The sequence below is a fragment of the Muscardinus avellanarius genome (assembly GCF_963383645.1).
Source record: "Muscardinus avellanarius genome assembly, chromosome: 9".
Lineage (NCBI taxonomy): Eukaryota > Metazoa > Chordata > Mammalia > Rodentia > Gliridae > Muscardinus > Muscardinus avellanarius.
In genome coordinates, this window is record NC_137795.1 from 37,886,224 (window position 1) to 37,908,314 (window position 22,091).

Here is a 22,091-nt window from a genome sequence, read left to right on the forward strand (position 1 = left end):
TAGCTCTAGGCTTTTATTTAACTCCAATGGTTTATATATCTGCCTTTAGAATAGTACTACACTGTTTCAATTATTGTAGCTTTATATGGTTTGAAATCAGAAAATATATATCTTCTAGCTTTGTTCTTTTTCAAGATCGTTTTGGGTACCTAGACTCCATATTCCATATTAGGATAGATTTTTTTCTGAAAAATAAATATATAAATATATGATAGTTTCACCTAAAAAATAGAAAAAAATATTCTCTGGTAAGAAAGAAAGCAAAAAGAAATATTGAAATGTTATCTTTAAGTCATCAAAAGCTTGGTATCAGACAAATGAAACTGTTATGTGAGATTATCATTTTTAATTTTAGATAAATTGCCATAATACTAGATGTCAACTACTAAGCCAAGCATGGGAGGGAGGGATAGGGAGAGAATGGGGTGGGGATTGGGTGGGGGCTGACTGGGCGATGTGTGCATGTATGTCTACAAAAGTATGTATCCTACTATGTTGTATGAATACAGTGCACCAATTAAAAAAAAAAAGAAAGATGTTGTAAAATGTCCTGAACAATTGTTGAATTTGGTTCTATGGCTTAATTAAAGGATTGTTTTGTTTCCACTGATTAAAAAAAAAAGTATAACTTTTTGAATCTTAATAAAAGAAAACATTGGATATACTGCTAAGGTTTACATGCCTTAAAGAAAAGATAAGGCTTTCTTTTCAATTTATGCTATTATACTTGTGCTTTTGGTAGTTCTATAAAGTTAACTTGTAGCCTATTCATATCATAAGATTTAATAGTGAATTAATCATATGTATACCAAAGGAAGATGGCTCGATCAATATCAGAAATATAGTGTTGACTAAAGCAATGTTTTATAAGTACACTTTGAATAAAACCCTTTTATGAACGGAGTCATATTTCTTAAAACACTAAACCAATAAACATTAGATTTGGTTTGGAATAGAGTGATCTCAGAATCACATCTGACCATACTAACCCAAAGTGTGCCCATCTATACATCCATATCTATTCAATAATCCCATCTTATACATTATTAACACAAGCTGAAAATAATAATGGACCAAGAATTAATTTTTTATGTGCAATATGAATCCTCAGTCTTGTACCTCTCAAGTAGCAAATGAACTTTACTAAGCCACCTGAGTTTGGAGGCAAAACTAATTATTTTTAAAATAAATGTAATCTAATTTAAAACTTTATTGGTGAAGTCAAATTATTAAAATAGGTCAAAATGGCAATGACCTTTACAAATACATAAAAAATTGAACAACAAGCATAAGAGGATCATCACATTAACACTGGTTTGTCTTTTGAGTAGTTCACTATAGTGTGCCTTGTTGAAACATGTCTCTCTGATAATGCCCATTTCCCAAGATTCTTCAAGGAGCCAATAAAGATGTTGAAAGGAAGCTTAAAAATTTACAACTAGATAACTTTTCTATATTAAAATCGTTTGCTAATAAAAACTAACATTTCATATGTTTTAGTATTTGAATAAACCTGGTCTCCATGAGGGAAGCATGAGGAATATGTATAATATCCCTGAAAGCACCATGATGGAAGGAGGGTTCTGGAAATAAAATCAGTTCATTCTTTATTTATTGAACTGAGAATTCAGTTCTCTCGTGTGTGTGTGTGTGTGTGTGTGTGTGTGTGTGTGTGTGCGTGTGTGTGTGTGTGTGTGTGTGAGAAACTCCTGTGATTTTTAGGGAGGGTACATGTCTATTTATAGACACAAACTTTAGAAAATTTTTTACACAGTAGCAAAGACTATAAGGCCCATGAGAAGGCAACATTTTTTTATTTTTCTTTTCATTGTCTCATATGCTCTGATTCTATTGAGAAATGAGTGGTTATTATAGGTTATTAAGAGGTCGATAAACTTTGACTATTTTTTCATCTGGGTATAAGAGTGGGGATTGGGTAGGGGTTAAAACAGTGATGTGTACAGGTATATACACACAAGTTTTTTTACCCCAATATGATGTATGAATATAATGCACCAATAAAAATAAAAACAAGTAAAAAATAAAAAAAGAGTTGAAAGCCAAAGAAGTGCATGGATTTTCTATTTTAGCTCGACATTATTTACGTAACCCTAGTACTCTTTTGGTGGGGACTTCAGTTATCTTAGCAGTGTCATACAAGAATTTTATAAAAGAAAGAGAATTCTGATAGTGATGGTAAATGTGAAAAATTACTTATGAACTTTCATGAACTCTGCATACATTTAAAGTGCTTTTTTATTTTTTTATTAGAGAATGCCTTAATATTTAATTTAAAAGTAACCCTATGTAATCTTGTAATCATACTTGCTAGCTATGAAATCTCAGTCTTCGACAAATGACAGAACAGAGACTCTGTTTCTAACATAATTCCTAATATTACAAGGCCACATCTCTAAAATGACCCTAGTCCTTAAAGTTTCTTCCTGAGAGAACATAAGGCTTCCAAGAGCAAAAAAAAAATTACTTTTGTTTCTAGCTGACACCTGAGGAGGCTAGGGCTCTGTCTTCCCATCTTTGTGTGTGGTGGTCAATAAAATCCTAACTTTGATCACTACTAGCTAACAGACACAGCTAGCCTGATTCCACACAATGACTAACCCTTTGTGAATCTACTGGGCCTCCACTCAGCCCTCCCTGTCCCCTCATTATTCCTTTAAACAACCCGTGTCACCTCTGCACAAATTGAAACTGAGTTCAGTTTATACTAAACTCCATTTTCCTTTTCCCTAATATTTTTAAATCTGTTTTTACCACTTTAACTAGAGGCCAGACTTATTTATCTTTGAGACAAGTTATCATTTAATATTTTAGAGCCCCGGTTTCCTCATTTGGAACTGTAGATGTTAACTGATAATATCTACCCTCAACAGGGTTGTTGGGAGGATAAAAATTTGAATACCACATATACCTGACACCATGTTGAAAAAACAAAGATTAACTATTACTTTTTAATTCTTTTTGATTATTTTTTCTGACAATTCAGAACATGAATTTTAATAAAATCAGACAATAAGCAGTATGTTAATCTGGCTTCTAGAGCACTGAAACAATGTACTGTATACCATCCACTCAAATGCATTTAGATTATCCCAACCACATTTTCTTATTTTCTTACTAATAAAGTAAATGCTGGTCTCTCATTTTTTCTTCCTTATGCATGATTATAGTACCATGCATTTTCAAGTTTTACATTCTAAACCTAATGCATAATGTCTTTTTCTCCTTAACAAACTCAGATACATTGAAAGAGGGTTTGGATTATAACAGGGAATAGAGGGTTTGGATTATAACAGGGAATGCAGTATGACTTGAAATTTTGTAGAAAAGAGATCAATAGTATTGATGGAAACAGAGTTAATTCTACTAGTTTTCTATAAAATGTAGAGTCAAATTGTAAAAAGCATTAAAATGTAGCACAAATGATTTATTTTCTCATCAGTTTTTAGAATATCTTGATAGAATTTCATAAACTATTATTATTTTCCTTTTTTACTTGTGAACTAAAGAAAATGAAGAAAAACACTAGCAAAGAAGAAAACAATCCATTTAAACAGGGTCCAAGATAATAGGACAAAATGTAAATAAAACACAGTAGCTAGAAAAATAAAGACAAAACAATGATTTATTTAGAAAAAATATATGTATAAAATGTAAGAGCATGACAAAGAATAGGAGATTACATACAATTCAGGTACCTTATGTGTTGAGATTCTCTATTATTTATTTCTTTTAAAAATATATGTAACAAAATTCACAGTATATTTTATTCTTGCTCCTTATAATAGGGCATAAAAATTAAATTATAATATAGATGTCTACAAAATAGAACAAAGTTCCTTTATGAAAAAGATCTTTAGATAAAAACTTCAAGATGTCAAATCTATTCAGCTCACCATGGCCTTGTGAAATCTTCTAGAGCATGTATGTTTTCTAGAATGATCTTATCAAACATATAACCAGATAACATGAACTCAAAAGTACCTAATAGCTAAAAAAGCACATCTACATGTATTTTATGTATTTATATATTTATTTTTCTCTTTTCTTCTCTAATTTTTATTTTAAAACTGTCAAATAAAAATTTAATATATTTAAGATGTACAATGTTGATATACATTGTATTGTGTAATAATACCATAAATTAACCAGCACATCCATCATGACCCACGCTAAACATTAAAGTTCCAGCATTGCTGGAATAAAAAATAGAGCAGGGGGGTATAGCTCAGAGGTTGAATGCCCCTGAGATCCATCCCCAGACCCTCAGGAAAAAAAATAAAGTTCCAGCATTTGTTCAGCTCATAACTCAAAGTTTGTCAACTTTAACCCACATATCTCAGCTCCCTTTCCCTATAGCCCCTGTCAACCACTGTTCTACTGTTTTTATGATTTTAATGTTTGGTTTCCACATATAAGTGAGATCACACAGTATCAGTTGTTCTATGTCTATCTTATTTCACTTAGCCAATGCCTTCCAGGTTTCTATAAGTTGTCATAAATATAACAATTTTCTTCTTTTTGTGGTTGAATAATATTGTTTTATATGTGCACCATAATTTATTTATCCAGTCATCTATTGATATCCACTTAGGTTGATTAAATGTCTTGGCTATTATAAAAAATGCAGCAATGGACATGGAGATACAGATATCTCATGCACACAAATTTTATTTACTCTGGGTATTTACCCAGCAGTAAAATTGTTGAATGGTATGGTAGTTATAGTTTTAATTTTTTAGGTAATTTTGTATTGTATTATGTTCAATCATTTTATCCCAGGGATAATTTCTACTTTATCATGTTCCATAATCTTTTTAATATGCTATTGCATTTTATTTTCAGGTATTTGTTGAGGATTGTTGCATCTATGTTAATCTGGAAGATTGTCCTGTGGTTTTCTTTTCTTTTCTTGTCTTTATCAGACTTTTGTATTAAGATAATGTTGGCCTTATAAAATTAGTATAGCACTGTTTAATTTTTTTATTTTTTAAAATTGTTTGAGAAAGATTGCTGTTAGTTTTTACATGTTTGAAAGAAATTACCAGTAAAGTTATCTGGTATTGGTCTGTTCCTTGTGGTAAGGTTAACATTTTCTATTTTCTAGAAAATAAGATGTTCCTACTAGCCAAGAATATAAATTCTGCTGTAATGTCTTTTCTGCAGAATGCTAATAATGTTCTATGTAAGTCTGTTACGATCAGTTGCTATACAATTGTATTTAAGTTTGCTGTTTCCTTATTACTTTCCTGTCTGGTGATCTATTCATTGCCAACCTATATCCAGGGAAAAAAATTATCCTTTATAAATGATGAAGAGATAAAGATATTCCCAGATGAGTAAAATTTAAGAATCCTAATCATTACTAGCTCTGCCTTAAATAAACGCCAAAATAAATTATTGGAATTGAAGCAATTTTTTTTTTTTTTGTTCTGGAGATGGAATCCAGGGCCATTCTACCTTCGAGCTACACCCCCAGCCCTATTTTTTATTATTTATTTTGAAACAGGGTCTCACTGAGTTGCAAAAGGCCTCAGTAAGTAGCTGAGACTGTCTGCAAACTTTGATCCTCCTGTCTCAGCCTCTCAAATGCTGGGATTTCAAGTGTGTACCACCATGCCCAGCTGAAACAAAGAATATTAACCAACAATATGAAAACCTGAAATAGAAAGCTCACTGGTAATAGTAAATATATAATCAAACTCAAAATACTTTATCACTATACTAATGTATAAGTCACTATAACTCTGGTATGAATATTAAAAAATATATTAAAGTAATACACAAAATAAAAATGTAAAATATGATGTTAATAGCATGTGGTGGGAGTTAGAAATAACGATGCAGAGTTTTTGTATGTAACTGAAGAAAAGTTATCACCATCACCATAATATAAAATATTATAAATATAAGGTTCATGATAACTACAAAAAGAAACCTCTAGTAGATACACAAAAGATAAATGGTCAAAGTATAACATCACAAAAATTCAAGAAATTACAAAGACAGCAAGATTGGAAGAAAGAAAAAATAAAACTACAAAATAGCCAGTAAAAAATGAAGAAAATAGTAATAGCAAAGCAATATATATCAATGCATATTTTATATAAAATTTAATTATTCAATCAAACTGCCAAGTGGATCAATAGTTTAAAAGGAGGATGATCCAAAAACACATTTTCTTGGAACAATATGTTCCAATAAGAAACTCACGTTAGCCTTAAGGGCATACATAGACTAAAAATAAAGATATTTTTTAAAAGATATCTCATGACATTGCAATCAAAAGAGAGTACAAGTAGCTATGCTTAGATTCATACAAATGATTCTGAATCATTTAACTATTGTATTTCTGAATTCTCCTGGTATTCTTTGTAACCCTGGGTTGGTAAGTTCAAATGTTGTGAGATTGTGGGGGTTCATTTTTTCCTTGCTATTCTTTTTCTTTTCTCATATTTTCAGGTTTCTTGAAATTTTTAAGTTTCTATCTTTGTTGCTTTTGTTGACAGTCTTTCTCTCACTCTGAGGATTTACTATGTCTAATCTCTCTCCCTTTATGATATGCTATTCTGGAAGTATATACTTACCTCATGGTGTGTTTTAAAAGTGAAGTCACAGCTGCATGATGATTCACAGCTTTCTGTTGAGTATTTATCACCCTTCAATGCTGTATTCATGGTCTATGTCCTATATCACCCCTCTGTTTTTCTGCCTGTAGATCACCAGCACTGGGTTGTAGCTACTCCAGTATTCTGCCTGCCTGTTTAATGGTGGCATTATTGAGTGCCAGGTGTTAAAGACCAGGGACCTGTTACCTCCTTAATATGGAGTAGTCTTTGAGATGTGGTTCAGTGCAGTTTGTGTCCTGTATGTTCTAAACTTCTGTGTAAGGTGGTGGGGAGCTCCATCTGTTGGCTGGGATTGACCTGTCCTTAGTTTCTGAAAGTCCATCCTGTTGAGTTGCCTATCTGGTACAGCCTCAGCAGTAGAGCTGTCAGCTGGTATATACAAGGACTAACTATGATGTAATCAATGGTGAAGGCTGAGTGAAGTAGAAGGTAGTCTGGGGAGGTGATATGCTGCTCCACTCAGAGTTGCTGATGAGTTAGAGGGAAGCTTTCCCTACAGTCTTACTCTCTCACCATGTTCCTCCCTCTATGGAACTGTAAATTCAATATAAAGCACCTAAGCCAGGCGCATGCTTATAATCCCTGTGCTTGGGAGGCGGAGACAGGAGGATATCACTGGTCCGAAGTCAGCCTCCCTGGCTTAAGAGACCCTGTTTCCAAATTAAAAATATAAAAAATAGGTCTGGGAGTGTAGCCCGGAGGTAGAAGGGCTCCCAGGAATCCCAGTACCACCAAAAAAAAAAAAAAAAAAAGAATTTAGAAAATTAATATATGAGGAAAGAAAGGTATTAATCACAGTCTACCACCATTCTCAAGATATTAAAACCCAGTTAAATATTCTGTCAAGTTATTTTTTATTTATATATAGGCATATTTTAACATTTTTCTTTACCATTTGTGTGTGTGTGTGTCTGTGTGTGTGTGTGTATGTGTATGTTGTACTGGGGATTGAATCCCAGGGCCATTCTACCTCTGAGGTACATCCTTACATTAATTTTTTTGTTTTGTAATTTAAAAAATTTTTTTGAAGCCGAGTCCTATAGGTTAGCATGTGCTGACCTCAAACTTGTGGTCCTCTTATCTCAGCCTCCCAAGTACTGGGATTACAGGTATGTGCCACAGCCCAGACCCACATTCTCTTTTGAAATATTACATCTACCAAGAACTTTTCATATTTTAAAATATTTTTCTAAAATATAACACTGTGCAGATATTATTATAACATACTTAACTGATAAAACTGGTTACTAATTTAGGAAAGACGAGGATATTTCCAAAGTCCTACTCTAGAATAGTGTAACATGTTGTGTATTTATTGATATAATTTGCTTAAGAAAAATGATCAAAAGCAGCCTACAGCATATATAAAACATGAAAAATTTTTTGTAAACCTTTTTAAATTATACAACAGATTATGCATTTATGCAAAAAGGTAGAATTTCTCGGCTTTCTGCCTTTCTTGAGTAATAATATTATTTTTAAAGATTTATGATAAATTATTATGTAAGGTATATTTTATAATTTTTTAATTTGAATTTCTTTAATTACCAAAGTTGTTTGTATGTACTTTTATGTGTTAATTTATTTTTCCACTTAATTTTTTTATTATTTTATTTTTCTGATAGTAAATTTATATGGATTGTAATCAATATAATCATATATTATATAAAGCTAATGGTATTAAAATTTGCCTGTTGTACATTTTTAGTATAAGTTTTAATTCTTTGCATTTGTACATAGATAGGCAAAAATATTTTTATTGAAGAAACATAAGTACATTTGATACAGTAAATTGTGCTTCTGTCTTGTTAGAGCATTTCTACTGTCATGGTCATACATGGAAAAACGTTCTCTAACCCACCCAAGATAGTTAACTCCTCTATATTTTTTTCTAGGGTATTTGGCATTTCTTTTAAGCTTTTGAAACCTTATCTACCAAATATTTGGTGTTAATATGATTCTTTGTTTTTAAAATGTCAAACATTTTCCTAATTTTATATTTTCTAATTCCATTCTAATTATTTTCTAATTCCACATTGCCCATCATTTGATATATTCATAATAAAACCTTTAAATTACCTTACATATGATTTTGTAACTTTTATATGAATTTCTTTGCTTGGTGGTCATGCCAGGTATATTTTCATTCTTGTATGGATATGGGCCTTTTTTATTCTCTTGTTTTTTCAAAATTTATTTTTCTTACAGGTACATTTTAATGTTATTCTAATACATAATTGAAAAACACTTGATTTTAAGTAGCACTATAACAGAATCATAGATTTACTTATATAACATACCTTCTCAAAGGAGAGGATTGGTCATGCTTCTCTATGAAGCACATTATAAATAAGATCCATATAATTTGGATCTGAAATGTTCCTCAAAGGCCCATGTTTTAAATGCTCAGTCCCCTATAAAGCAATGTTCAGTGGTGAAATTTTATGAAAGTGAGTAGATCGTGAGAGATCTGACCTCATCAGTGAATTAATCCATTCATGGACTCATAATTTGAAGGCATCATTGGGAGGTGATGAGGATTATAGGAGGCGGAGCCCCATTGGAGAAAGTGAGTCACTGGGAGTGTGTCTTAGATGGATATATCTCCTCTCCAGACCCTCCCTTGCTCTCTTCCTCTCTGTCTGCTTTCTATCCCCCATGATATGACCAGATTTGCCCCACCATCCCCTACACCACGATCTGCTGCTTCACTGCAGGCCCAGAAATAGCAGAGCCAGAAGTCATGGTCTGAAATCCCTAAAACTGTGAATCCAAATAAATCCTCCCCTAAGCTGATTTTCTCTGACATTTTATTTCAGCAATGAAAATCTGACTAAAACAAGGGTATTTGTTCTTAAGTCATAAATAACATTGGGATACTTTTTATTTATAAGAACTTTATTTGGTGCATTGTCATTTTACGTCATAGCGAGATTCAAAGTGATTCATGCACATATCCCTTGATGTCTTTCCCTCTGCGTCTCACCCTGCCCCCCATACACGTTCATGACATTGGTAGTGATACATTCATATATTAACATAAACTTAAACTGTGTTTTTTCTTTTCTTTTTTTCCTATGTATATGATTGAGCATGTCCAACAGAATCTAAGGCCAACTGATATTATTTTTTTTCTAAACTGAAAACTACTACAAAGCAAAAAAAAACTTTTTGTACTTTTTGAGGAATATAACTTTATATATATTTAGTAAAACTAAACTTATTCATTCTCCCTCACTCCCCACTCCTCCCCTCCCGCAAGCCATCTCCCTTGCTCCACTAGACTTTGTCCTCCATTGTTTAAAGTCCTTCTTAAGATACACGTTTCCTCTAATATGCCCAAACTAGAAAACACAAAGGATACCAGTAGGACCCCAGATATTAGAGGGGAAATACTAGCTAAGTTTTAATGGAAAGATAGGAGAGGAGAAAGGCCGATCTGGATTAATGAGGGTCTACACCTGAACATGTGTAAAATTATGAATAAGACATGGTTAACCTGGACAACCATTGGTGGGGGGGGGGAGGGGGCGGGGGGGGAGAGGGCACCAAATATAGTATAAATGTATACTACTTATGTTCAATAAAAAATTGTTAAAAAAAAACTCAATGGTAAAAAATAAATAAATAAATAAAAATTAAAAAAATAAAAAATAAAAAAAATAAAGTCCTTCTTATAGCTCATTTATTCCTTAGCTTCTACATATGAGAGAAAACTTATATGACCTTTCACTTTCTGTGACTGTTACTTCACTTTCCGTGACTAATCTCACTTAACAGTATTCTCCAGGTCCACCCATTTTTCTGCAATTAATGTCAATTTCAATATCTTGTTTGGGGAAGGGAGGAAGTGTGGAGAGAGGAGGGGGAAAACTCATCAAGTGCTGTGTGAATGTATGTCATTTTCCCTGTGGACTACATTATGTAGTGAGACTATAATGCAACGATAAAAGTACAAAAATAAAGTCATTAAAAATATGATCTCTCAACTGATACATTTCTCTCATCCAGTACCTTTGTATTTCTTTTCTCTTTTTTCACCTGTTAATATATTTTTGTCTTTCAAGACTCATATAAAATGTTACCTCCCCTCTCACAAAATATCTAAGCAATTTATTGGTACAATTAATTTCTCTCTCCCCCACACTTATTATGGTATTTTTGATGCTTTTAATTTTACCATTGGTTTGTATTAGTACTTATCTTCTCCCTGCCCACTTCCATACTCCAATAAATTCCAGAACTTTTAGAAAAAAATACATTTAAGGATTTAAATGTTACATTAAAGAAAGGGTGAATCAATTTAGAAGTAGTGTTTAATTTTTTTTCCACAGGTTTTATTGGATATTAAATTTTTGAATTTTTTTCTCTAGAAAAAAGTTATATAGAAGACATAATAAGTGTTCTTTAAAATTTATCCTCCAAACTAATTTTCAACCACTGATTCAAGACTGAGTCTAGAATAATTCTGGGTCTATCTTATTTAACCTGATTGACTGGTACCAATGATATGCCTAGTTAATGAATCATTCCTATATTAAGAAAACCATCATATAATTTGCCAGTTATAATACAAGTAATTCTCCAATGGTTTTATCACAGATTATTTAAACAGTCTTTTAGCCATTAATTATTCTTACATTATATGTGTACAAGGTGTGGCTTGTCTCACACAAATAATTTGGAACTTGGAACTGCTTACTTTTTAGAATTATGAGAATAAATGATGATTTTGTATTTCTAAAAGAAATAAATTGCTACATCCACTGATCTATATATGTTCTTCCTGTGTTGTTTAGAAATGCTTGGTTCCTAAATTTTCAAACTCAGTTTTGCTCTATCCTTTATTCTTATTGAAGTTAGATTTTAAATTTTTAAAAATGACACTACTTAAAAATAAAGTTTGGGGAACCTTATGTCATTCTGCTGCAAAGTACTATTTAAAAACCTTGTACTCAGACATGTATTCACGAATAGATACAACCAACTTACTCTGAAGAGTTTTAACCAATTCCAAGTTTCCTGTTTCATATCTATTTTAAAAGGTTATATAAAGCCATTTTCTCACTCTGGATTTTCAATTCTCAAACCACTAAGTTCCACTACACTGAACTTGTATTATCACTTTCATGAAACTCATCGAGCTTCATTATTTCAGTAAAGATATGACAAGGCTGTTTATCAGTAGGTAATAAGATAGATAATTTAACTGTACAAGCCCTAATTGGTCTAATTCACTAACTGACCTCTCACCACTTGATTCACTAGTACAATTGAGCTCTGATAAAGCCTTTAATTGTAAATTGCACACAGCTGTGAGCTGCTTCTCACGCTGGCACAAAAACACTATCATCGACTGTTTCATCTCTGCGACCTGCTAATTTGGAGCATATGTAACTGTTTTTAATGCTGAAGGCTTGACGTACCACAAACAGCAGATGTTGCAGCTGCCCCTGAGATGCTTTATTTAATTCAATTACGTCTTTTGGAGATATGTAAAAAAGCTAGGCAAGATGAGAGAGGGCAGGAGAATGTTAAAAATGGAGCCCCTGGTTGAGGCCCAGGTGGCTCGATAGGCAAATGATTGGGTGAATGTCTAAATGATCTTTTTAATTGAGTAGACTGACGGCTAATCAGGGTCATGAAGTGTTATCACACTGATGAGCTGAGTGGAGCCCTGGGCTGCTCTACAATTAATGCCGCTTTTGTGAAAGCAGAAAAGAGAAAGATAATGTATACCATCTGGCAATTGTTTATGATAAAAGCAGCAGTTTGCTGAAAATTCAAGTTAAATGCTATTCATAACATTATTTTTGCTGCTGCTGAGGGCAAGGACATGAATCCCCAGCCTTTGTCTGACTTCTCATTCTCCTTCTCAACCAAAACATTCATTTTCTTCCACGTGTGTTATTATTAATTACTTGGCTGCTTGCTAATGTATGGCCTGAAAGATTCTCTGTTTGATATGCCAATAAAAAGCCTAGCATATACTTCTTGGATCGTACTTCAGCTCTCATGCCAATGTGTCTGATTACAATAAAACAAAGCGAAGTCTAAAGTCAAAGCCAAAAATCAGGGGAAACAAGTCAGTCCCTGGCATTTTGGGGATTAAAAAGAAGGGAGCTGAAATTTTCAGCAATAAAAAAGTATCTATGTGAACTGATATTTTCCTCCTACCTAAAAGAAAACAGCATCTACAAACTTTAAAGAAGATAGAAAATATTCCAAAAATGCCCATTTCTTCACTCTTTATTACTTAAGAAATGTACATGTGAGAAAATGTCAAGATCAATATAATGGTGAATTTAAGGTTATTTCATAGTAAAAATGAAGATTGTATAGAGAGTTTAGACACAAATAAACAAAAAGTATATATTTTTTTCTTCTTAGATCATTAACAAACCCAAAAATAATTAAGCAAAAGAAGACAATTTTTAGTGAAAGTTAGAAAAAGCTCAACCATAGTGTAGACAAGGAAAAAAGGACCATTTTCTTTCAAACATAGAAACAAGATTTTATGTCGCTCTCACCTCAAATTTTCAAAGAAAACAAGAACTTGCATATTGAAGAGATTAAAGTGCAAAAATTTGAAAAACTACTCAAATCAAGGAATTAATCTGTGTCATTAAAGCAGATATAGAACAATGGGCCTGAAGTGTTATGCAGCCAGATTCCATGATTCTTTTGTGACCTTAAATGCAATTGTGATGAATGTATGTTTTAACTGTGATTTACTCATTGAAAAAAGGAGTATGTCTGACCCAAAATATACTTTCAGAAAGACAAAGACCTCACCATTTATAATTAATCAAGCATTTATTAAGGTGTACTGTCTCCTGGCCTTTTTGCTAAACAATGGGCCTGAAGTGTTAATAAAGACACAGAAATAGCCAGTAAGGAAGCTGACACCTGGTGAAGGAGGTCATGTGAGCAACATTGGCCTTGGGGATTTATGTGTGGAAGTTCCAATCTAGACCTTTAAAAAATGCAGGAGTGGCTGTTTGGGAAGCCTTTCTAAAGACAGGGAAGTTAAATGATTATCAGTTGTTAGATTCTGAGGGGAGGCTTCACTATTCTTCAGAAGACATGAGAGATTTGATTTTAAAGTTATCAAAAATGCCACGCTTGGTGGCAGACACCTGTAATTCCAGTACTTGGGAGGCTGAGACAGTAAGATCGCAGGTTTGTGGCCACCCTTAGCTACTTAGTGAGACCCTGTTCCAAAATTAAGAATAAAATAGAACTGAGGTTGTAGCTCAGGAGGAGAATGTCCCTGGGCTCAATTCCCAGTACCAAGCTGATGTAGCGATACATGGATTGTAATCCCAGTACTTGGAAGTTGATAAAAAGAATCACAAGTTTGAGGACAGCCTCAGCTACTTAGTGAGACCCTCTGAAACTTACTGAGACCCTATGTCAAAATAAAGAATAAAAAATAGGGGTAGGAGTATAGCTCAGAGGTAGAATTCCCCTGGGTTCAATCGCCAGTACCAAAACAAAAACAATTCTTAGTATAATAAATAAATGAATAAATAAATAAATAAAGTAGCATCTGATATGAAATAAAGATTCTCCAGAGATAACTTTAAAAGATTAAATAATTATTGGGTGAATAAATGTGTGGATACATTTACACAGATACAGTGTACATGTGACATCAGAGAAGTCTTTATTTTCATGTTCCTCAACAGAGGATCGTGGATGTAAAGGGGGCAGAAAGTTGTGTTCCAAAATGGCAAAGCAAACATAATTACTTCATAACATGAAATTATTATCAATATACAGTAATATCTGTCCTTGTATGTGTTGATTTTTGTCACCCCATGGCAGATTGTGACCTCCTTGGAAGCAAGAATACTATTTAAATTTTTTTATTTCTCCAATTGCTTCTAAAATGACTTTTATAATATTAAATAAATATATGTGATTCCCTGTGCCATGTTCACAAAAAATCTCAGGGGATCACTCTGTACCTTTAGAGAGGCTGGTTGAGTCAACTGAAGGGTTTTTATGAGATAATGCCCATGCAAGGAAAAGGAATTGGAACAAAACTAGTCCCAAAGTTACATTAAGACAAGATCAGATCTACCACAGTAGCAATTTTTAGGAGAGCAACATCTATCTACCTGAAATAAGCAAAACAAACAAAAAAGGAACTTCTCTTTCTCTACAAAAAATGTCATTTTTATTTGAAAGTAGTACTAACATGTAATATAGAGAACATGAAAGCTGAAATATAATGTTCATCCAAGGAAAGCATGCATGACAGACCTTCTCTATCAGTAACAAGAATCAACTGGTAAACCTAGAGCACTTTTTATATCATAGGAGTGAAAAGAAAAGAAGCTAAAAAAAACAACAACAACAACAGGATATCAGGGTCAGAAGTCAACCTCTAGTACATGGAATTATAAATTTAAAGTGCAGTTGCCCGGCATGGTGGCGCATGCTTGTAATCCCCACGCTTGGGAGGCGGAGACAGGAGGATCGTTGGTTCGGAGCCAGCCTCGCTGGCTTAAGAGACCCTGTTTCCAAATAAAAAAATATAAAATAGGTCTGAGAGTGTAGCCCGGAAGTAGAAGGGCTTCCAGGAACCCCAGTACCACCAAAAAATAAATAAATAAATAAATAAATAAATAATAAAAATAAATAAATAAAATAAAAGTGCAGTGAAAATCTCTGGAGAGAATATACTATTAATCCCAATAATGAGTAATGAATAGGTCTCTGTTATTTTCCAAGGATTGTGCTAAATGTTTTCAATATATTATCTGATTTGACCCTTCTAACAGTCTGCCAGAGGATGTTATTATCTTTATATTTCTTCTTCAAATTCAGAACACAGGAAGGTCCTCTTGCCCATATTTATAAAATTATTAAGGGGAGGGCCTGAATTTAAACCAGTTTTAATTCTAAATACCATATTTTCAAACATTCTTTAACACTGCTATTGGGAAGAGGTTAGAGAGAAGACAATCATTCTTGAACTAAAAGTTGTTTTTGTTCACTTCATATGGGATCAAATAATATTTTTAAATTATTTTAATAGTATTTTATAATGTCTTATAAATACAATTTTGTCAGTAATTCAAGATGAACTATAAAAATGATGATTTGTTTAATGCATAAAACAGGCTTTCTAATTCCTTTATATCTCCCCTTTTCCTTTTCTACTTTTCACTCAGTTCCCTTAAATATATAACAATGAATTCCACTATTAGGTGTAATCATAATACACTAATAAGATGTTTTAAAAATAAAATAGGTTTTATTATGCTCCAAACTTTAAAAACATAAAAACAAAAATATTGTCTGATCAAGGTACCCAGCCTTATTAGAAGCTTAAATTAACTCTGGCTTCTTTATTTCTTTCTTTTCCTTGAAAATATATCTGTGACTTTAATGGAATAATCATTCTTGCATTTACAAAGTAAAATAATTTTATCTACATTTTCTCATATTATACAGTAATTAATTACCTATTATGTGCCAGATACAGAGGATACAAGGAAATAAATAAAATACATTTTATCCCAAAGGACCAAACTCCAGTATTATTTAGGAAAAAGATGCCTGAAGTAATAACAGTATTGCAAAGAAGACCAGTATTTCATGCCTTAATTTGTTTGAAAATATGTGTAATATTTGATTCTCACATGAGCTTATATTACTATTCCAGTGAAGTTTCCAAGCAGTGCCTGAGAAAATATAAGAACTGTGTTAAAAGTGAGAATCTAGAAATGAAGGACACATTCACCCTGAGGTGGATGATGGGAACCAGTCCCAGAAAAGCATCCCAAAACAAATAAGAGGCCAACCCAAGAGGTCTGTGTGTGAAAGGTACATGAGAACAGGTTTTAAAAATCTCAGGGTCAGTCAACCAAGCGATAGAATGAGGGAGAAAGTGGAAAGATAGAATTTACACAACATTTTAATGTTATAGCTCCCTGCAGAGCATTGACAGAGAAGCAAAAGTGAATGTTATAGTAGTATGTCACAAAACAATGGAGACTCTATGAGAAACTCATCTACAGTAGGATCCAATGGCAAGAGGTGCTTATTACTCTTAGGTTGCCTTCTTGACATTCTTGATCTTGACTGGTAGAATTAAAAGTCAAGTACACTGTGTACAAACACTACAGAATCTATATCTCTCTCTATGTATGGATATATATGGATAGATATTGATAGGGAGAGACAAAATATCAACAAAATATAGATAAATACAATAAGTTTTCTTACTAACCTTTCAAATTTAAGGTGTCTCTTCAAAACTCATAACTTTTAAATCACACTTAACAACAGAAGACTCAAGACTCAACTCTGGTGGTATTTTAATAATAGCCCAGACAATAGGTGATTGTTTCAGGCTATGAAACTGACACTGGAGAAGATGAAAAAGATAAGTCAGGTGAGTGGGAATTTAAGCGAAAAGAGAAAGTGAGCTTCAAGTTGATCTTCGAAAGCTAGTAGCATAGTGAAGAAGAAAACAGGACTTTGAAATTCTTCTGTCTAACCTCATTTTGGCTCTGCTACATACATGTTGGGTAACCTTGGACTAATTATCAAATCTTTTTGTCTCAATTTCTTGATCAATAAAGCATAAAAATAAAATACCAACCTCTCAAAGTTGTTTCAAGGATGAAAAGTGTGGTAGCACTGAGGTCTAAGCACGCTGTGAGGCAAATGGTCAATACTCCATAAAGGTTAGTAAATAATTTTGCTCCTATAATAATTAACATAATGAGGTTAATGCATAAATTGTATGTGTGAAATTGTTTGTGAAGAATGATAAAATGATACATAAATGTCAGGAAACCAGACAGACAGACTACTATAGGAGCTATATTGAGAATGATAACAAAAGTAAAGAGGCTAAAGCTGTATATAAAGTGACTTGAAAGTCATAAAATTCTCATTAAGATTGAGGAGGCCAGTGTCAGCTCTTGAATGACGCAGAACCATGTAGAGAAATAGAAGTTCATTTATTCATTTACATGTGTTGAGAGTTCCTTATGTATTTAGCATAGAGAGTAGTAGAAGCTATTTGAGCAGGTAGAAAAATTAGAAGTTTAGAGGGCTCTAGGTTACAAAAACAGTTTTCTAAGTAAGACTTTATACTTGAGCTTTTTAAACCTCTTTAATGTCTTCTAAGTGTATTTCTTCTTCTATTATTATTATTATTATTATTATTATTATTCCTTCTCCTCCTCCTCCTTTTTCTTCTTCTTCTTATCAATTATTATTATTCCTCCTCCTCCTCCTCCTCCTCCCCCGCTCCTTCTTTTCATTTTCTTTGGCATTAGAAATTTAACTCAGGAAAATTTACTAAGTTGCTGAGGTTGGCCTCACACTTGTGATTCTTTGGTCATAGTTTTCCAAGTACTGTGATTACAAGCATGGTAAATGTGATTCTTTTAAAGAACCAAATAACAAAGAAATTACCCTTAGATGGCCACAAATACAGAATGACTCAGTGCTTACAACAAGTTAGATTACAGTAACTGTGTTCATGTGTCATCAGATATCAAAATTATTAAAAGCATTCATCTTTATGAATAAGTCATGCTGGATAAAATATACCAAGAAATTAAAAGTAAGGATAAAAGAGAAAAGAATAAAGATAAAACCAGGTATACTTTGTTGAGAGATGCAAGGAATGAGAGGGGTCAGTTGGTTACAAAGGAGAAAATTCAGTAGAATACACTCTCATAACAACATGGGAATAAAATATTATTTAAACATTGAAAGAGAAGGTTAAACCCAAATGTACACAATACAATTTTATTCATCCATAAAAAAGAACAAAATGATGTTATCTGCAGGAGCATGGATGGAAGTAAAGAATATTATGCTGTGAGATTATCCAGTCACAGAAAGTAAGGGTCATATGTTTTCTGTCATGTGTAAAAGTTACAAATTGGAAAGCAAAGGGACTTGAGATAAATGAGAACAGTTACCAGAAAATAATGGATGTGGGATTGGGGAGGAAGAAAAGACAGGGGAAAAGAGCCTTGATGAAGAAACAGTTTAAGTAATATGTTTTTATATAAAAATCCTCAATATCAATTTCAATATGTACAAGGAGGGGAAAGGAACAGGGTGGGATCTAGAAGGAAACATACCAAATTCTATGTACATGTATGTTTCTATCACTCTTAACTTTATTATGATGCATAACTACAATGCAGCAGTGAAAGTATATTTAAAAAACCAAAGGCAACAAATAAAATGAGAGTAATAACTGAAAGTTTTTTTTTTAGCACTAACTAAATGTATTATTTGGGTAAAGAAGATAAAGTATGAGATCCTAAGACCAGAAATTGTGTTTATTCATTTCAACTTATACATATGCTAGACAAGCTTATTAATGGATTGATCAATATGAAAACTTAACATAAAAACAAAAATAACTTATGATCTCCTATATATATCCTTTATTTTCATGATGATAAGTATTGACATTGAACATGAAAGCTGCCAAACTGCAACAATGAGAACTTTATCTGTAGTGCATAGCCCATATGCTTACTATAATTATATAAGAAATAAATATGGGCAACATGTTTTTCAAGTTCTTGTCAAGGCAGGACATCATAGCACTGAATTTTCTATTTCTCCTATTATTGACTCACATACTTTCTAGTGCTACAAGTTCACTAGTGCTAGGAGAGCCTAACTGTTTTAGCTCTTTGCTTAAATGGAAGCATATAGATAAGATAGCATTTTCTGAACTTATAACAGAAGCCTGATAATAAAAAGTCAGTGCCTTAGAAAGAAGTTACCTTCCAAGAGTCACCGAAATCCTACATTGCAATAGCAGGCACATCCACTTATAGAAAATCAGAGGACAAGATAAATGCAATAAGAAAGTTTCATTTTCTTCTGTCTTGGATACTGACACTTTCTAATATCCATATCCTGTAGACTTGTTTGGCCAAGAGCCATGAGGAATTTCAACAATATTTCAAGGATATTCCATCTTTCATTCATTTGAGATATTTGTCACAATCACTATTTTGTCAAGGACAATCTTAATATCAAGTACCAGAGAAGGGGAAGGAGTGGGGTGGGACACAGAAAAAACCCCACCAAGTGCTGTGTACCTGTATGTCCTTACCACTCCAAACTTCATTATGGTGTAAGACTACAATGCACCAATAAAAATATCTTAAAAATAAAATAAAAAGCCTAATTGGAAGAAAAACTAATTTAAAAAGAAAGATGAGAAAGAAGACATGAATTTTACTTATTGAACTATCATCACCCAACAGCCAATGTACACAAGCCCAACACAAGATAGTTCATGTATATATAACAATGACACCATGAGATAGTATTATTACCCTTATTTTACAGGTGAGAAAACTCAGATATGAAGAGTGTAAGCAAATTTTCTGAAGTCCCATGTTCAGTTCCAAATCTATTTTTCAAAACTGGGTTTATCTGGATTAACTCATACATGAATAATAGCATATTCTTTTATACTTGTTGTAAATATTTTAATTTGTTCCCTTCTGGAACAGTTCCCAAGCACCATAAGTCACCAAATGTTGATGTGGTTGTGATATGACTTTAGGAAAAACAGTGATGCCACAGACATGTTTTATGTCAATTATAACAAAGGTGTGAGAAACAACATATCAACCTCTGAGGTGTAATGACAGAACACATGGCCCTATTAATAAGCTGTACCCTGCCAGTCACCTAACAGAGATGACTGACCCTATGTAGCCATGATCCAAAACTACCTCTGATTCTTTCAACAACACAGTAATGAAGTTACCCCCAAGTTAATCCAATCTATATTACTCTATTTTTGGCCACCTTTTTTTTAACCACAATTTGGTAATAAATATATTTTAAATTTTTTTTTCTTTTTTTTTTGGTGGTACTGGGGTTCCTGGAAGCCCGTCTATCTCTGGGCTACACTCCCAGACCTATTTTATTTTTGGAAACAGGGTCTCCTAAGCCAGCGCACTCAGCTGGCTTCGAACCTGCGCGATCCTCCTGTCTCTGCCTCCCAAGCGCGGGGATTACAAGCGTGCGCCACCACGCCCGGCTATTTTAAATTTTTTAATAGTAAATGCCACAAATAAATTTAAAAGTCCTTGAGTAACTACTAGAATACTGTTTTTTAATCTCACATTTTGAATACTATATAAATATCAATATAAACCACATAGAAAAGAAAATGTTTCATTGTTATCATTATTATTATTATTATTATTAGTAGTAGTAGTAGTAGTAGTAGTAATGGTAGTAGTAATCATACTATGGATTGATCTCAGGGGCATTCTACCCCTGAGCTACACCCCTAGCCCTATTTTTATTTTGAAACAGAGCTTACCTAAATTTACATATTATTTGCATCAAACCTATGATCCTTCTGTCTCATCTTCTACCTATGAGCTTTAAAAAGATTTGTATTGTTGTTGTGGTTGTTTTTATTGTTGTTGTTTTGGTACTGGGAATTGAACCTGGAGGCATTAAATCTTGGAACTATAACCCAGATATTTATATTTTTTATTTTAAAACAGAGTCTCACTAAATTTCTGAGAATTTTGCTAAATTGCCAAATCTGGCTTCAGACCTGTAATTCTTCTGTTTCAACCTTCCAAATATTGGGATTTCAGCATGTACCACCAGGTCCTCCTTATAAAGAATAGTTGACTTAAATATAAAAACATGAGGAGATTAATGATTATGGAATGAAGGAAGATGATGTGTTTCAGGTCCTTCAACACTCAAAACTCAACCAGTGAAGGCACTGCTTCTTGATAAGGGAAGTAAAGCAATCAAAACTCAACAGAACAACAACAAAAAAGAGTTATGGCAGTGATGTTGTCTTTGCCAGCTGTGCCAGCAGCACCATGGATCCCAAAGATCTCCAGCAAAGAAGCAGCAGATTCTTGTGAAGCTACCAAGTACATAGCATTATCAAAAGTTGACTTTTGTCTCCATGCTCACCAAAGACCTGACTATCCAGATGACCCATCTGCAGATTAACTCATCTCTCCCTGTAGAAACTCAAGCAGCTTTCATCAAGACTGTGAGGTAACATGTTGTCCTAGAAGGAGACCTCCCTTGCAAGGTCAAGGAACTTGAGTGGTAATGAACAGACTCACACATCTATGAGTTTGAAAATCACTCATACAGAGGTGGGGTGGAGTTTACACACAGCAGAAATGTGAATGAACACAAATGTAAATTAGCAGACATATCCTAAGGACATTCAGGTGGGAGGGACCTAGAGTCAGCATTTCACTGTGCCCTTTGAAGGTCTCCAACCATCACCACAGGACAGCCAGCCATGGTGTCTGTGGGGTAAAATAACTTTTATAAGCCTGTAGATTTTCAGGCATAGAAAGCTATAAACTCCTGCTTGGCTATGTGTGGATGCTGCAAGCACCAATGCCAAAGGTCAATGAGAGTTCACATGAT